The 15,960-nt window shown below is 45.5% G+C and overlaps 1 protein-coding gene across 1 annotated transcript in view; it reads right to left on the bottom strand.

Annotated features, from left to right (window-relative positions):
* The window catches only part of RCOR1 (REST corepressor 1), a gene marked incomplete at its 5' end in the record, with an annotated part of 39,523 nt that overhangs the window by 23,221 nt on the left and 342 nt on the right, over window positions 1-15,960 (bottom strand). The window lies entirely within an intron of this gene.

Raw genomic sequence — 15,960 nt, 5'->3', positions numbered from 1 at the left:
GCTGAACTGGGATGAAAACCATCCCTTCTTACAAACAACCTTTTCTTGCACAAGGCAAACACAATAGTTGCACAGACAGTGGAGGGGACAGTGATAGAAACTTCTTAGGCTGAAACCACTGCACTGCCTAATGGAACATCCTGAGGGTTAGCAAAGGGCAGGAACCTCGGAAATCAGCTTTGCCATGGAGAGGGGTGGGGGGAAGCCATACACACAAAAACCCCCTACATATAACCAACACATCAAGCAAAAACCAACTTGCAAAACCACACCCTGTGGAGGACCACACAGGGGAAATGGGAACTGCCTCTTCCCTTCACACAGAGGAGTAGGATGTGGGCAGAAGAGCGACTTCAGATGCTTCCAGACTTTATAACCACACCAAAAATAAAGGCTGCCAGGAAACCCTAAGAGCAGCATTTCCCTGTACTTCAGCTAAACGCTCTCGGCTTCCTTAGGACAGGTATTGCACATACAGTGTTATATATTTTGTTGAAGGGGGAGGTGAAGGAAGGGGGAGGAAAAGAACTTGAATTCTCTGAAGTCCAAGGCTGAATTAAGCTCTTGAATGCTAAGTACTGCTGCATTACCTAGCTCGCTCTCACTGTGCAAAGATCTACAGTTCCTGATTTGACTTCAGCATCTTATCCTTTAATATACACAGAGAAGAGATGAGGTCGCTCTCCTTTCCAGCATATTACATTTCTTATGCCAGATGCTATAAGCAATGCAAACATACTTCCTCCCTCTTGCTCCCCAACGCCCCCAAAAATCATTAGAGTATTTTCTCTCCTAACTGAGCAAGAACATTAGCAGGGTCCCCCCATATCAATATCAATAGGATTTCTCTTGAATCAAGTCAATATACCACAGAGCCCAACAGTAGACTATGAGTGATCAGATGCCATGAAAGGAGGCAGGATGCTTTTCTTGTCACTGTGGGGTAACACCTCGATATTACATCTCATTGTTACACTGGAGGAAGAGAAAAGAAAAATAAAAAGAGGCAATAAGGCAGGAAATTGACCATGAGTGCACAGTAATGCTTCCTCTGTACACTAGAAGTGTTTGTGGATGAAGGAAGGACAAGGAGCACACCATAATACATGCTCTTGGCTTGTTCCCTGCCCACTTACTGACAGTCTAGCCTGCTCTGCTTGTCATTTCTTGGCTAATTGCAGGCTGACTTGCTCTGATGCTTGCACCATCTGAGAGGTCTGACAGTCCCTTGAGCAATCCTTCCTATTGCTCGTTCTTTACCAACCCCCTCCATATGAAGTGAGCAAGAAAGCATGGCAGCAGCTGAGTCACAGGATCCCTTTAGTCTCCTGTACCGGTAGAGCCTGGAATTGCCACATGAAGCTTAATGCTTCACATGCCACACCAGATAAATAAGCGCCCTCTTCCATCTCTGCCTTTCCCATGCACCTCTAGCAAGCCCATGGCAGCAGGCAAGTGAAATTCTGCTCCACTGCGTTTCAGTGGTATTCGGTCACGCTCAGTGTGTAACCCAGCAATCTGTTTAGACATCAGAGTTCGGAGCCAGAGGAGCCTGGGGCAGAGCGCTGCTTACACCAGAACAGAGAGTTTGCCAGCACAGCTCTCAGATGCTTTCCAGAAGAGAATAAGCAAGAGCAGCAAAGCAATTCCATCCCATCTCCCCCAGCATAAACTACACCACCATGTGCTCTTTCTACCAGCCTAACTTTCCCCTGACCAGGGCAGACAAGAGCATCCTCCCCTCCCATCCAACTCATTTCTCTAGACCAGAAAGATATTTCAGCACAGACCAGGCCAAAGAGACAACAATACTTGAACAGTCGTGTGACACAGGAGATGCATTGCTCCCGTGAAGGCTCTTGTTGCTACTAGAAACCAGATGGGGGGAGAGACAGAGAAGAGAATAGTAAACAGGTATTTCTTTACCTATTTGGCTACATTTCTTCTCTTGGATGCATTTCAGGTATGCACGGGTGAGCAGGACCACTCTGCCCCACACCCAAGACGGAGTGAGCACTGGCCCAAAGAGCCTCTTCCTACAGCCAGTCATGCTCAGGAAGGCAGAAGTAGCACAAAAGGTGCAGAAGCAAAGGGAACAGAGCCCCACATACACATTGTTACCAGAGAAGAGGAGCACAGAGTGTTCAGATGCTAAAAAAACACCTCTCCCTAATACAAAGAGTGAGGTCTGCAATGAGATGACCAAAGGACCCCAGGTGCGGCACTAACGCAGCCAAAGAAACAAGGGAAACAGAAGGCAGCAGCAAAGGAAGTAGAGAAAGATGCTTCCCCCCTTGCCATCTAGAGAGCAGAGCTTCTGACCAAAATGGTGCTGTCAGCCCCCGGAATTTTGTGGTCTTGTTTACAGCTGTCTTTCTTGTACACCCTTTTCTTCTACTAACCATCTTCCTGCAAGAATTCCTCACTAGAGGCAAAAGAAAGGAGACCCTCTTGGCTGACAGAAGGAAGGAGAGACAAGAGCAAACAACTGCATTGCTGATTTTCAGTCTCACATCCTAGAACAGTGAATTGAGAGATGTAAAACAGCAGCATTAATTTCAGGGGGGTGGGAGACATCTGAAAAGATAAATTCCTGAAAGCAATGACTCTCCTCAGCACCATTTGATCAGATTAAGTGATCTTTCCAAGTGGGTCTTCTGGGAGAATTTCTCCCCCTACCCAAATTGCTTTTTAATGACCCCACAAGCATCACATCAAGTTTAGTGGATTCAGTGACCCCAAGGAGAGTTTGCAGCAGAAGTGAGTGTGCTAAAGCCTATAGAAAGCAACAGGAATGCAGAGGTAGAGCTGTTGCTGTAACCTCAGTTCACCCCTATTACGGGGGTACTGCAGGAGCTCTGAACACTTTGCATATTACGTGATGCAATACCCTGACAGAACGGGGTGAAATGAGGACAAAAGCAGCAGCCTTAGCAGCCTCAGTAATGTGCTTCACAGGGTTTGATCAATGCTGGAACCTGTGAGGAATACTGGATGTTGCTGTACATCTCCCCCTCCCCTCCATCTCCTTTGAAAACAGGGGAAAGAAAAAAAAAAAGGCAAGACCCAGAACAAATCAATGTTATATAAAGAAAATAAGGAGCATGGATTAGACACATATATGTGAAATTCTTCCAAATTTTCAAAACACAATTATGATGGTACACAAACAACTAAGCACAGTTTTTGCCTTGGCTATAAAAATGAGCAGCTGCATTGCCGTCCTGCCGCCCGCACAGCATCGGTGGAACAATCCTGCCACCTCGTGGTCCCAGCACAGGACAGAAGCCACAAAAAGCACAAGAGTTTGGACAACAAGTGTCTCACTAAAGCCAACTGCAACAGGAGGCAGAGGGGAGCAGGCAGAGATCAAAGCGAGGTGGCTTGACCACTTTTTCTAGGCACAATCACTTAGAAGAAAATAAAACCTCTCTATTTAAAAGGGTATGAAGCCTTGGAAAAGCTATTTCCTCTTCTTGGCAAGATGTGATGTGTGTCACAGGCTGGAGAGGAGCAGAGAGCCAGAGCACAGCTATGTTTTGTGCCCCATGCTGCACCCACCTAGGCAGGCACACAGTCTCCATTGACACCACTTCTAGAAAGGGAGAGCACTAGTTACCCAGACACAAAGGCTACTTAAAAACAACTTCGTGCAACCGAAAGCACAAGAGGATTTAGGCCTCAAGTCCCCTGCATCTGCAGCAGGTGAGGGAAAAGTCTGGATGCAACTGCAAGGCAAAGGAAAACCAGCCTTACCTGAAGAGCTTACTTGAATAGGAGCAAGAGAAAATACCCTGAAGCAGGGTGGAGTACCTTCAGTCACAGGATTTTACAGTATTTCTCAACCTCCTATCTACTTACCTCCCTGTAAACTCAGATTTTATTTGTGTATCATCTTGTCCATGTACCCAGGACCACAGGGTGCCACTGCATTAGAGGTGTCCTCTGGCAGCAGGGCCAGGTTAAGCACCTCCAGCCACCTCTTCTGAGCCGGGAGCACAAACATCTGCCTGAACTCCCAGAGAACCAGACCGGGAAACTGTTCCACCTGAAAAACCACCAACCTTCCCCTGCTGCGTTAGCTGGCTCACCCAGGAGGCAGTGAAGCCGTAGCAGCGCCGAGTGGTGGTGGCTGAAAGTATGGAGATGCTCTCACCTACCAGCAGGGGCAGTCCCAAACTCTCCTATGGCCAGTCCCAGCTCTCTTGCACTGGCTCACAAGGCACTGAGCAGCTGACCACCACCAAAGCACCATGCTATTCATAAACCAGTTTTCCACTTTTCATATGGTTGTATGCCATACAAAAATCACCTTGCTGGGAGGTTACACAAGCTTGAGAAGAGACAGGCTCTCTTACTTCAAGCAAGGGAAGATACTGGCTTGGACAAAAGCGCGACTCATTCCTTGCTCCAGCACACCACAGTGGCAGGGATGGGCAGGTGAGCAGGAACAGCCTTGGCTTTGTAAACTACCACTGCAGCCTCAGAGAGCAGAAAACAAGGAATAAAATGGAGTGCCCTATTGCTGGTAGACTGATCCCTCTAGAAGCCCTGATACCTACCAAAAGCTTCCTTTCTGACACAAAGGCAACCAGTCCCAACCAAGCTAGAAAAGAAACACCCTATTTTCCCCCTCCCTTTTTGTTAATATCTTTAATACTGCTCTTTGCATGGCCTGTGTCTAAGGGCAAGTCCAAAGTTGAAACTCCAGTGATAGTTAAAGACCTGACTCATCTGCCTTTAGATTTTGCTCACCAGCAAGGAGGCTGCACTGCAAACAGAGGTGTACTTGACAAAGCCAGCATAGTGTTTGTAGCTTGCTAAAACTATTTTAAACTGTTCCTCAGGAAAGGCTTTTTGCTAGTAGGGACGTCACTTCTAAAGCTTTTTACCAACACACACTCATTCCTAAAGTTGGACTCTCAGCTGACAGTATCACATCGAGAAAAGGTTCAACACAGTGTGCAGGTGTGTGGGGTGGTGTATTAATGAGAATTACCGTAAGGAAAGTCAGCCAGCTGATGCTCTCTGATGCTGCTACTGTTCACCTCAGAAAGGTCATGTGGATGCCAGGATCTACAGAGCTGTGGGTACCACGAGCTCAGATATCTCCGTATGTACCATTGAAGAGAAGAGGACAAGGCAGATCTGACAGGGCACTAGCAAAGAGGAAACACTACCTCTGGGACCTAGCACAGAATGGGCAGAGCCACATCAGATCACCCAGGACCTAATCAGTGACCATATGGGATCTGAGCATGGCCAGATCTTCCAGCAGTACAAACCTAATCCTAAATCAGACACAGGCACTGGACTGTATTAAATGTAATTAGCCAGAGCACTTAATATTGGGTTTGAAGCCCACGTACAAAAAAATCAGCACGCAGTAGCTTCTGAGAGGGAGGGAACACTCGTTCCTATGTACGACCTTCCAAGACAGACAGGAAGTTACAGACAGGATAAATGCACAGAGCACACGCCTGAGCAACAAAGTGAGCTCAGAGCAGAACAGCTCTTTGCATTATTCAGCACAGTGGTCTCAATTCAGTCCAGAGCCCTAAAGCCAGATTTATTCTGCTGTCAAACCATGGCTTGAGTTAACTCGACTGACGGGCTATAGCCTCAGATTATATACTTCAACTACAGGCAGCAACATGCCCAAGCAATGCAGGTAGCAACATTATCAATGTAGTTGTGACAAGGGGTAGAACATTAAAAAAATTATTTGATCTGATGGTTCACTGCAGGAGACTGTAACTTGGATCAGAAGAAACCTCCCTCATGCCGATTTTCTTATGGAAATCATTAATTTTTGCACTCCTTGAGAATGCCTCATCCAGCGCATCCTTTCAAAAAGCCAGATTCACTAATTCGAGAAAATACAGTTTGACACACAGTGATGACAGCCAGTATGGGAGACCACAGATTCAGGCTACTAGCAGTCTGATACAAGGCTTTGGTACCCCACCTCGGAGTGCTGTCAGCTCTTCATCCACATCATGCTATATATGCTGAAATTCTTGGCCTGCAAAATAGTGCAGACTACCACAAAGCTTGGTCAAGCAAGCTCTTGTCAGCCAGCTTCAGAAGCCACTAAGGAACATCCAGACTCAAAGCCCTCTAGAGAGGGCAAAACCTTCCACAAGGTCCATTTTCCACCTTCCACAAGATTTTGAAAGCCCCTGTCTAAAACCAGAACTGTTATACTCCCTGTTGTAGTAGAAATACAAACTAATAAATGCACTGTACCAGAGCCAGGCTCCCTAAACAGCATGGTAACTCCACTACTCCACAGCGCAGGGTCTTTGTGCAGGATGAGGGCACGCACACAAGGGCTGTGTGAGAGCAGAATAGCCATCAGGTTAAATTACAACTCATTATTATTGTTACCCATAATAAAGCCTGTGACAAGAGAGAAGAAGCCATGCTGACCCCCTTTATAACCGCTACAAAAGTAAAAGAAGTGATCAATTTGTCCCCTAGCTACCTCCTGGAAGGATGTCACTTTGGCAGAAAGGAAGCACCAGGCAAGCCAGCAGGCAGCGAAAGGAAGGAGACGAGTCACAGTCACACAGAGGAACTGCTCTTGGCAGATGTGCCGAGAGCCAGGAGCTGCTTGTGGAGAGGAGAGAGCATCCAGTTGTAATTGTTCACATCCAGCTCCCCAGCAGCTGGAAGAACCCTGTGATCCTGAGTGGCGAGTGATCAGATCACAAAAGCACCACTCACTATTTCAGCTCCTTTTTGCAGTCAGCCCCCTCACTTCCAAGCCCAGTTATACCAGTAACGGAATAGCCTCAGCAACCCAGACGGCCTCGGCACTCGTGAACGAGTTGCACAAAACTTGCCTCCAGCAAAATTAGATGAAGAATGATAGGGTCAAAATGAAGGCAGCTTCGTGTTGGAGGGGAACTAATCTTTCAGTTGTACCTCCTGAAGTATTACTGAGATGCTTTTGTTCCTTCTACATCTATGGTTAAAACTTATTTTCCAATGTTTGGGGCTAACCCCTTCTGAGAAGGCAAGGGCCTTCCCACAACTCCACTCATTGCACTACTGCACCTGGGTGCTAAGAATGAAAAAATTAGGTCTCAAACTTGCTTTGAAAGACCTCATTTTCCTCACTTTCACCTCACCTGGATATGATCAAATTAGTGGGAAGCAGAACAATGGAGACAAGACAAACACTTCCAACACAGAGTGCTGTACAACCTAAAGGGAACAGCTTATCTCAAGAGCAGCCGTGGCTCTGCCCACCAGCTGTCTGCCCCATCCCTCTTCTGAAAGCTCCTATTTCTGTTTCCTGCAAGAACAGTTCGGCTGCTTGATTAAGCAGCTCCTTAATCACTTTATAGTAGCCTCTAAACTAGTATAATATTATGTTGACAGCTATTAAGGTATTCAAAAATACATAAAATTTAAGTCAATTTAGAAAAAGTCAGGTTACAGATCCACAGAGCACATGCTGAAACGTGGATTACAGAGGCCCTCAGCATTCAAGGCTGATCCTAAGAGACTGAGCGGAAAAGCCTACAATAAACTGGTGTCATTAACTAGATCCTGGAGTATCAGTTGTAGGTGGTCATGGCTTTTAGCCAGGATTTAGAAGCCAAATCCTTCCTGAACAATTATTATGCATTACTACTGATGTTTGCAGTGCTAGAAAATTCACTACTACCCTATCATAATATGAATATGCATGAGAAGCACATTATCGGGACAGTAATTTAACATGGAGTGCAAAAGTAAGAGTACAGGAAAAATAACTAGAGGGAGTGGTTCCTAATTAGAGCAAATACTGCCACAGCAAACACATTATGGTGAGGGAAGCTCCGGCACATGTCCTTGAGAAAGCCTTGCTGCTCTGCCTCCTGCACTAGCACCTCTGTAAAGGTCACACTCAGCAGCATATGAAGTCATCACAGCAAGCTGTTATGACCATGACCTCTTTGAGCATTCCTCAGTGGAGGACACAGCCCACAAAAGCTCCTCCCTGCCTGCACATAGCTCTCATCACATCCCTCTAAACATACACATGGTGCATGTGCTGACTAACCTTGCTCTAAGGAAGGGGAAAAAAAAAATATTCCCTGACCTTTCTTATTTTTTCTCACAGCTACAGTAAGAGACAAGAGGTCAGGAAAAAAGGCCTAGCCTTCTGAAATGCTCCGTGGCTGCTGTTCCAACCAAGACCAGCAAGACTGGAGCATACTCAGCCCATCCCAGGGCTGGGTCCAAGCAGCACGATGTAGCTGCAGCCTGCTAGTTCTCGTCATACTGGTCCTACAACTCACACAGTGCCTATCAGGCTGGCTAAGGCTGCTCCTAAACGTGTTTCAGAGCACGGCTCGCTGCCAGGGTAACTCTTAACACAGCTATCATCACTCCATTACATCCACGTCATCTTGTCTCTAAACTTCTCCCAGGAAAAAAGCTTCTTCCTAGCGCCAGCACGAGTCAGTCCCCGCAGCAGCAACAGTAGTGGCAGCCAGCATTTTCAATCTGGGTCATCCCGACACGTCCTGAAGCCTGTTTCACACTGCAGTGAAAAGGAGGAACAAACAGGTGGCAGGAGAGAACAAGGCACATGAAGAAACTGCTGACTGTCCAACCCCTCCCAGCACAGCAGCAAAAATTCCTCTAGGATAACACAGCTACCTTGGATAAGACATCCTTTTCCTGGATACTCTCCAACACGTTCTCTCCTTCAGGTTTTTTGTTTGTCGGTTGTTCAAAAAAAAGACACCACAATTCACTGTACCTTGGGTGAAATCTATCCCAAACACACACCCTAGTCCGTTCCTACTAAATTGATTTCCTGGCTCCAATACAAACCACTGCTGTGAAAGGGTTAAAACCTCATCTTAATTTAAATACGCATTCCGGATCCAGAAATATCAACCTGCAGCAATAATGATGAAAGAGCTGCCCTGAGATTTCCACACAGCATTGCAACAGCAACTAGCTCAGCAGATTACAAAGGGGAAACTACAGCTAAACTTGAGGCAACCCAGCCATTTCTGGGATACACCCATAGACTTTGAAGCCTGGTATCTTCTTTTCACTGTTCACAATGTTGCTACTATAAGCATCAGAAGTTGGCTCAGCTAGAATGAAAAACTGCATCCTTTCACCTTCATCTTTTGAGCATTTTCTGAAGTGCAGCAACTGCAGCTGCCGGGAGAAGTGGCCATGACTGCATTATTTCTACAGCTAAACCCAAGCAGAATCTTAAATTGAACACCAGTTCTCTCGTTTCTGAATTCATGGAGTTGTATTCTTCAGCTACTGTATTTGCATCCAAGCTTCACAGCTGCCAGGTTCACTGTAAAATATGAAATCTGGATTAGGGATAAACCCAACTCTGCTTTTCCATTAATTCTTTTTGCTGTCACTGGGATGGCCAACAAACTGATATTTCTAGGGAAGGAGCACACACAAAGAGCAAGAACATGAGTTCAGGTTTTGCTATATCTTCACTTGAGTGACAAAAGCACAGCACCTAGCTTCAGGCAAGAATTACAACCCCTGAAGTCCACCCCTCTGAGACCTGGAAGTCTTAGCTCTACCTGTCAGCTATTTTTTTATTTATTTATTTTTCCCAAGGCTAACACTTTTCCTACTACCAGAAAAAAAAACAACACCTCAACAACAACGAAAAAATCTCAAGCAGAAAAACCCCAAACAAGGAAAGCACAATACAGACACTTCATCTTTCAAAACCTCCCACAGCACTTATCCAGCCACCAAAAAAAAGCAAAAGCAAGGGGAAGAGTTCAACAATACTTCTCTCTGGAGGCAAAGCCTGAGCAGCTCACACTCTCCCATCCCTGACCAAGGTGGCTGCACTCTCACAGAGCACCAACGCAACTTTTCACAGGGTTGTGCTACAAACCCGGCCACAGAAACAACAGGGGCTGGAGGGGAGAGGGAACCAAAAATAAAACCACAATCCCAGCTGTTTCAAGGATCCTGTTCACAGCATGAAGGAGAGGAGCGACTTAAAAAGCAGTTTTGCTGATGCTGAATAAGCACCAGTCGACATCCTCTCCCTCACTGGTACTGCCTGGGGCAGGGGTGCCTTTGCACCAGGGAGGGGGTGGCTCTTGGGTACCCCTGAAGCATTAATCCCTTTCATTTGGAGTGCAATCTGCTAAACAGGGGCTTCATCTAAGAGGGAGATTTTAAGATCAACACTTTCCCCAGTCTACTCTCTTCCATTTGTGGTTTTCCACTCACATTTATTTATTGCTAGGGTACCCTACACCTCAAGAAAAATGAGAACTGATGACAATAGTTGATGGAGTTGCAAGTTCATAAAATTCACAGACCAAAAGAAGTGAGCCAAGGGGGAAAGGATATGTTCAAGGAGAAGCCCTTCTTAAAACAGCTATGGGTCAGCTACACACCAAAACCAGAGACTTGCCACACAAAGCATGGTCAGACACACTCAGCAACCTGAGAAGACAGACATTTTTCCTGTCCTCTACACTGGTAGTCATTTTAAGTTGGAAAATTCAGACAAAAGTGATTTCCAAGCCTGTTTAACACCACCTTTGAAAAAGAAACTGAAGAATAATTAATCATAGCCTGTTCTATGCAAAGAGCACGCCTTGAACTACAGCTGGAGGCAGATGTTGGCCACTTAAACCTGCAACCTACCCTCAGAAACTTTGGGATCACCTCACCTTCACAACACAGGACAGCTACCACAACGCACTCTCACCCAAAGAAGGCTGTTGACACACTAATGACCAGGACACACTTACAGACTTGGTTGGGACACAGGTTTTTGAGATCCTGAATGCCAACTCATAGTTTCTTAGGGTGGAACACTGTTGCTCCACAATCCCAAACCGTTACCCAGCCTGTGGCACAATTAACTAAACCTTGTCCATCCAGACACCACAGGGTTAATATCTTTCGTAACCATAGCAACCAGCACTTTTTCCTCCATCAGAGCCTCAGCTCAAAAATCACTGCCTTCCAAGCATCAGGTTTTGTAGCACATTTAGGCACCCCTTCCTTTCCCCCCAGCCACAGCGTTTGGCCAAGCACATCATGAGGATGTTGGAGCACTCTTGGAGCACTCACTGCTTCACCTAATTTTGGCATTCCTCTGTCCCCATGTCCCCTAGGCACTTCTGCCTCCCCTCCATAGCGGGAAGGAGGCTGTCTAAATTCTCTCCAAGTGCACCAAGGCATAATGTAAAGCAGGCAGCCAGCTGCAGCCTCACAGGAAGAGAAGCCATGGGGTAAGGGAGGGAGGGGACTGGTGAGCGTCCAAAGTCAGCAAGCCAGTCAACCATCAGGTCAAACAGAAACAACACTGCAAGACCAGGAGACTCAGCTGCTGTCCACAACCCACAGCCCCAAAGGGGTTAAGGGCAGTGCCTGCCTCTTCAGTGACACCCCATAAATCTACTGGAGACACCCACCAAGACATTAGTGAGAAAGCAAAACTACTGTTTAGCAGCCCACATATTCTGTTAGGAAGACAGCAGGAAAATTGCTTTCAAAACAGAGCTTATCACTACCAAAACAATACATCTTTCTCCTCTTGTAGTTCACCTTTGAACTGCAGATGCATAAAAGCAATCATCACATCCTATCCTCCTGCCTGGTCTCCATCCCTCGCTCCTGGGCAGCTGCAGCATGCCAGCACTTGTTCATTTCTAAACCAACCCAATGTCACTTTTATGGTTCCACCCATTGGCGTCCTTGGCACAGAGAGAGCCACTGCTGTTTTATTAATAGCTTCATGCTGGCCCAGCTCTATCCTGTGCAGGATTTCCACAGCATCATTACAATGCATTTTTCACTATTTTCCCCCCGCCTTCCCCACATGCCACTCAAGGAGAACAGATGCCTATCTTCCACCTCGCTGTTCCTGCTCCTCAATGTCACCTTGCTCAAGACCTTGCCCCTCCTCCTCTCTCCCCCTTTCCGTCCCTGCCCTCCATGACAGCATCCCAGCACAGCCAGAACAGTCACTCTCCGTGGCACCAAGTCCTCAGAGAGCCTCTCAAGAGTCTCATTTTGAGAGGAAGCTCTTTGTAAGAGGTGCGACACCAGCCACAGCCCACAGGGTATTTGGGGTACAGCTGGAAGGGGAGCACAGTTATTTTAAGTCCAAATGTTCCATTACTGCACAATGACAATTCTTTTTTTCTTCTTCAAAAGAGACAGGACAAACTTCTAGCTCTGGGCCAACTTTGTGAGCTACTCACTAATGGTGGCAACTGCTATGCAAGTGACCCCTCAAAGGCAGAAGTCTGGCAGTAGATATGGAACACTGACAGCATTCCACTTTGCTATTAATACGGGCAAGGCAGTAAGTGGTTTGTACTCAGGTTTAATGGTTAACAAGGAACAGGATAAAAAAAGTTATCAATGTGCCAACACATACTTTTGTTTATTTTAATCTTCTCTACAATATCCATCATGTTATAGTATCCAGGCAAAAGGTTTCTCTAACGTGATTAAAACATTGCTCCAGCATATAGAGTGCCTGGGACCCAAACAAGCTGTAACTAATTGTATGAGCCTGGAGCACCGGCTATGCAGAGTGGTTGACACACTGGTCTTTCCAGGATTCACTTCAGCAGCTTACAGAGGACCCTCCCACAACCTCCACCAGTTTGGCCAGCACAAAGCCATCAGCGTGCATTGCTCTGAGCATTGTCACAAATCTGCTCACAGTGCTTTGTAGCACCAATTTACCTTTAATAGAGGTGGCTTCCAAGAGGTTCACTGATTGCACAGAACTGTTGTGCTCACCAGAGCTAATAGTTCACTCTGGAGAGCTAACCTGTGCTACCCTAACTTCTGTCTTCACATTGAGCCCCACCCACAGGAACAGAGCAGGGTCCTATGTTAAAGAGTTCACCACAAGAACAGGCACAGGATGGATTAAAGGCTTTGTAGTACAAATGAAAGTAACTACACACAGGTACCAACATGCTGCTGATTGGAAGGATTTGTTCACCCACACTTGAACGTGAACAGCAACATTAAGAATGGATGTGCTAGCCAGGGTTCATAGTAATTACAGCCCCAGGGGCTACCCCAGCCTCCTGGAGACCACAACTCCTTCCACTTGCCATTTCACCCTGCCAGTGATTCCCCTCACCAAGGATAACACACATGTCACAAAAATCCATGGTTTAAAAAGGCACCAGGAAATAGAATCCAGCACTTCCCTGGATAACTTCCAATAGTTAATCACAAAAAAACCATACACACACTTTCATTTCAGTTCATGTGGACCTATTTTGCAGCCATTTATTTGTATTACGCACATCTTAACTATGTCAAAATTTCCCTTTGAGAAAATAATTTACAATTGTCCCCTTTCAGTCTCTTTTCAGTTTGCTTCGTCTTCAGTTTCCAAAACGTTTCAGTAGCTGCCATCCCCATCCTTTTCTCTCTTTTTCAATGCTAAAGCCACTATTCTGAGGTTCATCCTCCTTAACACTGCTGGGTGCAGAGGCAGCAAACCATTCCAGTGACTACCTCGCTCTCTTTACAACCCACATCATCCACTGGGTCAAGCAGGACACCAGGAAGCTTTGTCAAATTACCTGCCCACTGTGCCCCCAAAATTGCTCTCCGACTCACCTCTTTCCAAACATCATCCTCGATGCAGAAGGTAAGGCCAAAGCTTTCAGTATTGAGATTCATAACCCTGCAGCTGGGTCATTAACAGTCCATTGCATTGGCATCAGTTCAAGTTAGGAAAAGACCCAAAGCACTCTACAAGACTATCAGTAGCATTCATTTTATTTACCATCCTGTCAGTCTATGGCTTATCCTCAATTTCTCTCCACAGCAATTCTATATCAATTCCCATATCACTGATGGAAAAGTTGATCATCATCAGTCCTCTTACACATCCCCACAGACCCCATTTAATTAGGATTCACTATCAACAATGCCAAGACTTAGTGAACTAGAAAGTAGCTAAAGAGACCTCCTGTCCCCTGATGTTCTTTCTTCATAAACCATAAACCAGATCAGAGAACTCTGCTTGTAATACATTTATTAAGTGCTCTACAGCCACTGCAGAACACTGGTATTTTGGAGAAGGTTCCCATCTTTTGAAAGGAAGGGGGATTGAATCAGACTCTCACGCAGCAGCAAATCAATGTCTAACTCCTGGCTGAATACATTAGAGCTATGAAGTTATTCCTACCAATCAATCCATTCCTAGTCTCAAAAAGAACAAAAGTAGCTATTTTCAACAGGATTTGTTTTTCACAGTACTTTAAAGTAATGCCAGGTAGACAGGGAAATAACCGATACCTTTTGGTAGTGTCAGCTCAAATTGACACAAGAAGCAAACACCATCCAGCCCACTTCTGCCCTTCTCTCACTCCCTGCCCAGCTGTCCTCTCCCCATCTGCTGGAGTTTTCCTGCCATTACAAGGTCCCCTCAGCCACCTCTCCCAAAGCTCCTTTGCTTTTTTTTCCTATTACTAGATGGATTTCACAGCTCCATCACTCTATATCAATTAGTCAACTGAGAGAGATACTTCGTGTCACATATGGCACAAGAACACCATAATTCTCTCTCCCAAACATCATATGAAATATTTTATTAACTTTTTTCTCTTTTTTGCAGGGTGAAATCACTGATGAGCCTACACTCGTTTTAAAAATTTTGTCTTGCCCTCTTCTTATATTCAGAGTTTTCCCCAACTTTCTTATTGTACCAGCAACAGTCAACTGCCACCTAGTTTTAATTTATCCATGTCATACTACATTTAAAATTATTTCTTAGGTTCATGACATCTTAGCACATAGTATACCTTTTTTATGCTCTATAATATCCTTGCATATTTTTGTGCTAGTTGCCACAGAATATTCAGTCAGATTATTTTACTCAATTCCACATATCTTCACTCCTTTTCCTCCTCCATTCTCTCTTCCCTCTCCAAGAAACCTCTTTCCTATCAGACAGGAGTTAAATGTTCCAAAGTCGAGTTGAGATTCAAAAGACTCTCAGACTTGAGAGGAATCCTCTGTGTCACAGACAACCCATGAATAGTTGTTCCTTTTGGTGGAAGCAACAGTTTCTTGCTTTTATACCTTTTTAGAAGTTTCTAGCTGTGGATAACTGTCAAATATATCCCTCTCCTCATCAGTCTTATTTAGTTCAGCATCTAATAGCCAGCAGGGAGCAGACAAGACACCACTGGAAGAAGAGAAGGCAGACACCATCCTTTTTATCTGTAGATCACAGTACCATCATCCTTCTGTAATTTAAGGGGCAACTCACTCACTGGAACAAACGCCCCAGGCCAGAGCCCAGCCCTTTCATGACAGAGCCAGTTTGCCCACAATCTCTGCTGCCTTAATTTGCAAATGCCACTACATCCTCACAAGTGTGTTGAGATGCATCTTAGCCCTTGGGTCTAGGGGAAAACCAGGTATCAACTTAATAGTGTCACCACAAACAACTGCAGAGGAACAGGAACACAAGATTCTTAATCTTGGTCCCAGAATCAGAAAGGAGAAAAAAGGTAGGAACACAAAGTCAAAAATAGCTCCTTTCAGTTCCCTCCCCCAAAAGCACTTAGGTTTAGCTACTGCATTCAAACAGCAGCCCTTTAATCAAGGAGTCCTACTTATTCCTGAGAACTGTAGCTAGACAAACCTTTCAAACACTAGTTCTGCCATCTGGCAGCAGCACTGAGACTTGTTCCCAGACATACACAGAGCACTGGTAATTGCCCTCACGTGGAATTCCAAGGCACTGCAATTGTTCCGGCAACTAAACCTCTATGGGTTCCTGATGTGGCTTTTATTCGTGTCTTTTTGGGAAAAGGGTACTAGTAACTATAATATATTCCCTTCCTCCCCCAAAAATACTTTTAATCTACTCTCCCCAGTTATTTCTGTTGTCTTCTACAGCACCAGCAACAAAAAAATAGATCATGTAGGCCCATGGATAAGTAT

This window comes from Antrostomus carolinensis, unplaced genomic scaffold (genome assembly GCF_000700745.2).
Source record: "Antrostomus carolinensis isolate BGI_N321 unplaced genomic scaffold, ASM70074v2 scaffold15195, whole genome shotgun sequence".
NCBI lineage: Eukaryota > Metazoa > Chordata > Aves > Caprimulgiformes > Caprimulgidae > Antrostomus > Antrostomus carolinensis.
Note: the sequence above shows the minus strand (reverse complement) of the source record. Positions and strands in the feature narration are given on the sequence as shown.